This window comes from Loxodonta africana, chromosome 7 (assembly GCF_030014295.1).
Source record: "Loxodonta africana isolate mLoxAfr1 chromosome 7, mLoxAfr1.hap2, whole genome shotgun sequence".
NCBI classification, from domain to species: Eukaryota; Metazoa; Chordata; class Mammalia; order Proboscidea; family Elephantidae; genus Loxodonta; species Loxodonta africana.
Genome location: NC_087348.1, coordinates 58898902 through 58906412, shown reverse-complemented (window position 1 = coordinate 58906412; position 7511 = coordinate 58898902).

Genomic DNA, 7511 nt, shown 5'->3' with positions numbered 1-7511 from the left:
TGTGTCATGAAGCACTAGACTTATCTCTGGCTGTTTAAAAATTTTTACGTAAAGGCTTTACTGAATATAACCTAGAAAGATTTTGACAAGGTCAGTTTTACAGTTATCTTAAGTCTTTATTCAAGTCCTGCAGTTTGTATGCAAATATTAATAGCAGTTAAATTAAGAAGGTGCAGCTCTGCAGGTAACATATTAGAAAAACATCTTTATGAGCTTGCCCACTGCCATGGAGTTCATTCCAACTCATAGTGACCCTATAGGACTGAGTAGAACTTCCCCATAGGGTTTCCAAGGAGTGCCTAAATTAGATTTGAACTACCAGCCTTTTGGTTAGCAGCTGAGCTCTTAACCACTGCGCCACCAGGGCTCCTTTATAAACTGAGCTGTAAATTTAATAAGACAATGTGAGTTGGCTGCCCAGGAAGCAATTCTGATGTTAGAGGCATGAAATACTGTGTTCTTTGCAAACTGAGTCTTCTTCCTGGCTAGTCAAACTATACCTTTGGTGTTGTGTATAAATCTGGTTGCTGGGTTATAGACAATCTTTAGGGCAATGAGGATATTTTAAACACATTATTCTGCGGCATAGATGAATAAACTCAGAATATTTAGGGCAGATTATACAAGATTTAGAAGAGATATAGAGGTCAGTCCCAAGTATTGGAAGACTGTATGTACAAGTGAGTCTTTCTGTCTGTAGAAGTGGAACAGTAAGAATACATTCCTCAGGGCTGCTGTATGGGAAAATAATAATATAAGATATAAAGTGTTAAAAAAAAAAAAAGTGTTATGACTTAGTAAATCCTCTATAGATATCTTTATTGCCATTATACCCACAAAGATCTTTTAACTTTACACAAAGGAAAAATCCCTACATGGCAGAATTCTCAACCACAAACAACTACCTCAGGAATATTTTATTCACATCACAGATGGAGAGGTGAGAAGCAGAATTTTAGAGATCTGAACTCACCTCTCTGCTATCTTTGCTAATCATCATGGACCATTTGAGTCCATGGCATATAATTGCAGAGAAGGCTCAAAGTCTGAGTGATGATTTTTGGTATTACATGAAACCAAGGCACTCAGTTCAAAGACATTAATTCAAATGGCTGGCCGAGCTTACCATTTAAAACTGGTTCTCATTACCCTCCTTTGAACCTGTTTTCCTGGTTGATCGAGCTATAAGCTAATGTAATGTTTTTTGATCTCCATATGAGTGGTCAAAGGAGCTTTTTCAATTGAAAAACAATTAAATCGTAGCTTCAGTAGTATTAACTATGACTTTGAAATTAAGAAGAATAATCATGGGTGAATTTCCACTCTTGCCAACATAAACAAGTTTCAACATTTGGAAAATAACAACTTTATTATATATCTGTTTGTTATCATGTCTTGAAATCTTCCTGAAGAACCGTATCATTCCTTTTCTTAATTTTCTATCACACCTAATATAATACTGTTTAATAAATTATTAAAAAACTGTTTTGAAAGGGATGCTAAAACAAGTAAGATCTAGGACCCTCCCTCAAGGATCAAGTCTAGTGGCAGAAGCTTGGTTTGCAAATAACTATTTTTCAAGGAAAATGTTGATGTATTTTATCAGAGACAAATTTATCCATATTAAAAGAAAGGAGTAAATGCACTTATTTAGTGAATGAAATGAAAGACTTCATAAAAGATGTGACATATGAAACACCATGGAATGTGTGAAATTAAGACAAAGGTATTGGAGAGCATTCCAGAAAGATAGAAGTATATGGAGGGAGCTGGGTAGTGCAAACAGTTAAGTGCTTGACAAGAAGCTGAAGTTTGGTAGTTCAAAACCACCCAGAGGCACCTCTGAAGACAGGTATGGAGATCTGCTTCCAAAAGTTCACTTTCTAGAAAACCCTATGGAGCAATTCTACTCTACACATCAGGTCACCATGAGTCAGAATCAACTCAATAACAGTTAACAACAACAGAAGTATATGGAGTATTCTTATCAAACATTCTCCATTGACTGGAGTATAGGCCTTTTGTTTTACTGGAAAAGTAGTAGCATAGTGGCATTTATCAAATTTTAATACTGATAGAGGCACTGGTGGCTCAGTGGTAGAATTCTCACCTTCCATGTGGGAGACCCAGTTTCGATTGCCTAATAGTATACCTCATGCAAAGCCACCACCCATCTCTCATTGGTGGCTTTTATGTTGCTATGGTGCTGAATTTTGGGTATGGTGCTGAATAGGTTTAGCAGAGCTTCCAGTCTAAAAAAGATTAGAAAGAAAGACTGGGAAAACTACTTCCAAAAATCAGCCAGTGAAAACCCTATGAATGTCAGTGGTCTAATCTGATGTGGGCAGATTTTTATTCCATTGTACATGGTGTTACCATGAGTCAGGGTTCAACTCGAAGGCAGCTAACAACAACAACATGTCTATCCTAAACATTGTTCCAAAACCCTAAATAATTTTGCTACAACCCCATCTCTGGCCCCATCCCTTCTTGCCCTCTCAAAACAAATACACCCAAACATGCTCAGCATGCATGCATGCACGTACACACACACACACTTTCCAGTCAGCTGATACTAATTTCACTTCCCCAAATATTCGCATCTCTTCTGACCTCAGAATTTTTGCATTTGCTAATATCTCTTCCTGGAATTTTGCATATTTCCATCCAGTCCTTGTACTCTACCTTTCCCTGGTTAATTTTCTTTTACCGTTTTTTTTTTTTTTTTTTGGTCTTACCTTAGCCACCATTTCCCTCAGAGAGCCTTCCCTGACTTCCTATTCACAAACATTCTGTGTGTTCCCATACTCTCCTGAATTTCTATACTAGAGCATTTGCTGCTTTGTGTCAGACTGCAGGTGCTGTGACAACAGGATTCCCATTTCTCATGTTTCTCCAGAACCACTGTTGTTGGCAAGGAATGAATAGGTGATGATATATGTTCTTGATTCGGTGAATAGATTAGTGAATCTGTACTGGAAAAGCTAGCACCTTGCTAAATTGCTAGTTCAAGTAGTACCTGGAGGATTCGAACTGCTGACTTTTTGGCTGGCAGCTGTAGCTCTTAACCACTACAGCACCAGGGTTTCCTCATAGGAGGTAAATAAGTCCTAATCAAGCCGGGGTGAAATAGGGACAGTGAAGTTACAGTCCTAAGCAAAGTGATTTGGGTATCTGGAGCATGTTTTTGGTTAGTGCTTGACATATACTTGTAATATAACCACTTGACAGAAATAGCAGTGGGATTTCAGTCCAAAAGAGGCAATTAAAAAGCATAAATTTGAGGAAAAAAATTAGTAAACAATATAAATAGAAGAGAAATTTATTTTCTTTTCAGTACCAACAAGAAAAGGTATTCTAAAAGTCCATGATCTTGAGGAAAAAGGAGATACAAAATTTAAAATTTGAGAAAAAAAATCAAGACTGTAACTTTATGGTATTTTATTAAGGTATATGTCAAATCTGGTGTCTTGAGTAAAGTCTAATATAGATCAGTGAATTTCTAAAAAAATATGTTACCCTTAGTGCTCTCTTACTAAAGAAGTTTCCGTTGAATATTAAGTTCGTTTTTAAACACTTGTCAAATAAATTCCACTTATATTTGTTGTTGTTATTGTTAGTTGCCATCTAATCAGCTCAGACTCATAGAGGTCTTATCTATAACAAAAACAAAAAGTTGCCTGGTCCTGTGGCATCTTCATGATTGTTGGTATGTTTGAATCCACCAGGATTTCAAATACCAGGAGGTGGACAGGTTTCAGTGAATCTTCTAGAATAAGAGACTAGGAAGGAAGGCCCAGTGGTCTACTGAAAATTGCCCAATAAAAACTGTGTGAATATTATATTTCTAGATGTTACTAAATTAAGTATGTCTTGAAAAGGGGCAAAGAAGTCAAAACATTCTTGCAAATGAGAAAATTTGTCTCATACCTGGATAATTAATTTTTATAGGAGTGTGTCTATAGAATAAGAAATACAACTACAGTATTATGAATAACTTGCTGAAAGTATGCATATATAACAGAAAAATGCCTGTAGATTACAGCTGACCACAATCCAAATCAGAAGATGTACAATTGTAGCATTACACTTGTCACACTCTATCATGAACATCTTTTTACCAGGCCGTTTCCCTAATCAGACAGTTGTCTTGGAGGCAGGTATCATGTCTCATTCCCCATCGTTTCCTTAGCATTTTGCACAGTGACTCATGTACAGTAGAGTCCTAATGTTAATTCCTTCCTAGAGGATTGAAAGAATAACATTGTTCACATTAAACTTCAACTCTTCTCTAACATACTTTAATGTAACTCTGATATTTTCTTATTGAGCTCTAAAGAAAAACTTTTAACTGTCTTCATTTTTTTTTATGAAAATATAATATGAAACTTTGTAATAATCAGGCCCTGTAAAATATTTTTCTGGATAGAAATACAAAAAAAAAAAAAAAGACTTTATGTATACTTCAAAGAAATTTGTGCTAGATTATAAAACTCTGGAAGCCTGTTAAGGGTGAAAAAACAAAACAAAACAAAAAAAACTCAACTAGTAAAAATGACATCCATTATTCCCAAAGAAAATGAACATGATTATTGTAAATCACAAAAGCTATTAGAGGGGGACCTTCTACTTTTCCTTTGGCTAAAGGAACAGCATAGTTTTTTTTTTTTTTTTTTTTTACATAACTACAAGGGAGTTTTGAATGCATTAATCTTGTTCATAAACCTTCTCTCTCTCTCTCTCTCGCCTACCAGCAAAAAGACAGACTCATGGGTAGACACTATAGGTAGAGAGGAAGCATATTCAGAAAACATAGGCTCACATCTTTTCCATGCTGAGTTACCAAATAAATGAGGAAAGTTAAAAGCTTTTCCTTAGAGCTTAATAAAAAAACATCAGAGTTATATTAAATAGTGGTCGAGAACAGTTCAAGTTTAAAGTGAACAATGTTATTCTTTCAATCCTATAGGAAGGAATTAACAGAACTGTACCGTGTGTGAGTCACTGTGCAAAAAGCTAGAGAAACAATGGAAAATGAGACAAGATACTTTCCTCCAAGACAATTCTCTCATTAGGGAGACAGCCTGGTAAACAGAAGATATCCATGATGCACTGTGACAAGCGTTATGACTGAGGTCATGTGTAAGGTCCTTCTGGAACATGTATGAGAAACCCCTACCTGGTGTATGATCATGGACCCTGTGAGGGATGGTACAGGGCATAGTCAGGAAAGTTTTCGCAGAAAAGCTGATAAATGCGCTGAATTCTGATGGGTCATAAATTTGTACAGAGGCCCAAAGAAGTAAGGCAATAAGGTAGGGAAAACTGCTGATTATGGTTTTATTTTTTTTAAACCTAGTTTGTAAAGTGAGTACAGATGACACTTGATGTGGAGGGACAAGCAGAGACCCAATAATTAAGTACTCGGTATATCGTGATTTTTTCTGAGATCAAAGGGATTCTGCTGAAGGAATTTAAATAGTTACAAGGTCATGTTTCTATTGCAGAAATCTCACTATGTAAAGAGTGTTATCAGAGAGAAGAAGGACAAAAGGAAGGGCAACAAGTCAAATTCACTTCTAGGTAAACTTAACCATCACCTAGGTAGTTTTAAAACTATGCATTTCTTGGCCTTATCCCAGAAGATTTTCTTTTAAAAAATATGATGTGATGTCCTGGCATTGGTATTTTTAAAAGCTCCCTAAGAAATTTAAACACACAGCCAGGACTGAGAACCACTAAGTTAAGGTAGTGTTGCAGCAGCCCAGTGAAAAAATGGTGCTGTCCTGGACTAAGATAATTAGAGTTGAGATGGTGAGGGGAAAGGAATACAAGAGCAGTTTAGACATGACTTACAGAGTGATTGGAAAATAAGGATAGCATAAGAATGGCATCCAGGATTCTAGTGTAGGCACATCTGCAGCCATTGATGCCATTCACTGAACCAGAGAAAACGTGAAGAGGGGTGGAGTCAGGCTGTGAGTTCATTAGAATTACCTGTATTAGAGGCATCATGACAAAGAAAAAAATAAAAAGCAGAGCAGTGAAGAAATACCCTCACTTCAGATATGTCAAACAATATTAGAAAATTCAGTCTATTCGAGAAACATTTGTTGAATGCTTTTTATATATAGTCTAGCACTCTGGTGATACAGAAATAAATAGCACACAATTCTGTGTCTTGAAAGGCTTACAGCATCATAGAGATAAAGACAAAAAATAGATAATTTTAATGTAACATGTTAATTGCTAATAATAACTACAGATATTATGTTAAAGATCAAAAAGGAAATAATCATATTATGTTCTCTATTGACAAACTTATTTCATGGCCCACAGTGTGCTGTAAACCTTTTGAGAAATACCTTATTATCTTAGAAGAGTGGTATGCAATTGATATTAGAATCTTTATTGTACATGTTAAGAAACTGAGGTTTAGTAAAGTTAAGTAACAAGCCCAGTATCATTATAACCCTGCTCCTCTTGAGTGTTTTTAAAAGTTGTGCTAAGGGACCCACTTAGCACAGATGTTGTTGTTCCAACTCATAGCAACCCTGTGTACCACAGAACGAAACACTGCCCACCCTGCACCATTTCTACAGTCATTGCTATGTCTGAGCCCAGTGTTGCAGCCACTGTGTCAATCCATCTGGTGAGGGTCTTCCTCTTTTTTTGCTGACCCTGTACTTTACCAAGCACGGTGTCCTTCTCCAGAGACTGATCCCTCCTGATAACCTGTCCAAAGCATGTAAGACACAGTCTTATCATCCTTGCTTCTAAGGAGCATTCTGGTTGTGCTTCTTCCAAGACATATTTGTTCATTCTTTTGACAGTCCATGGTGTATTCAATAGTCTTCACCAATAGCACAATTCAAAGGCATCACTTCTTGTTCAGTCTTCCTTATTCATTGTCCAGCTTCCACATGCATATGAGACGACTGCAAATAATATGGCTTGGGTCAGGTGCACCTTAGTCTTCAAGGTGATGTCTTTGCTTTTCAATACCTAGGAGAGGTCCTTTGCAGGAGATTTGCCCAATGCAATGCGTCTTTTGATTTCTTGGTGGCAGCTTCCATGGGTGTTGATTGTGGATCCAAGTAAAATGAAATCCTTGACAACGTCAATCTGTTCTCCATTTAACATGATATGGCTTAAAATTGGTCCAGTTGTGATGATTTTTGTTTTCTTTATGTTGAGGTGTAATCCATACTGAAAGCTGTGGTCTTTGATCTTTATCAGTAAGTGCTTCAAGTCCGCTTCACTTTCAGCAAGCAAGGTTGAGTCATCTGCATGATGCAGGTTGTTAATGAGTCTTCCTTCAATCCTGATGCCCCATTCTTCTTCTTATAGTCCAGCTTCTCGGATTACTTGCTCAGCATACAGATTGAATAGGTATGGTGAAAGGATACAACCCTTGCGCACATCTTTCCTGACTTTAAACCACTCAATATCCCCTTGTTCTGTTCAAACAACTACCTCTCGATCTATGTACAGGTTTCTCATGAGCACAA